Source organism: Arachis duranensis, chromosome 6, assembly GCF_000817695.3.
Source record: "Arachis duranensis cultivar V14167 chromosome 6, aradu.V14167.gnm2.J7QH, whole genome shotgun sequence".
Taxonomy (NCBI): domain Eukaryota; kingdom Viridiplantae; phylum Streptophyta; class Magnoliopsida; order Fabales; family Fabaceae; genus Arachis; species Arachis duranensis.
Genome location: NC_029777.3, coordinates 34,810,274 through 34,810,683, shown reverse-complemented (window position 1 = coordinate 34,810,683; position 410 = coordinate 34,810,274).

Sequence of the window (410 nt, the reverse complement as noted above, 5' to 3'; positions counted from 1 at the left end):
ACCCCTCACCCTTATCTGGTGATAACCGGATCGCAAATCGATCTTGGAGAAAACTCCAGCTCCTTGTAACTGATCCATGAGATCATCGATTCTCGCAATGGGTACTTATTCTTTATTGTAACCTTGTTCAGCTGCCTGTAATCCACACAGAGCCGCATACTCCCATCCTTCTTCTTCACCAGTAACACTGGAGCACCCCACGGAGAGACACTTGGTCGTATAAAATTCTTTCCCAACAAATCCTCTAATTGAGACTTTAGCTCGTTCATCTCTAACGGTGACATCCTATAAGGGGCACTTGAGATTGGTCCCGCCCCGGGCACCAATTCAATAGCAAACTCAACCTCTCGGTTAGGTGGAAACTCATCAATATCATCGGGAAACACTTCCGGAAACTCACACACAATCGA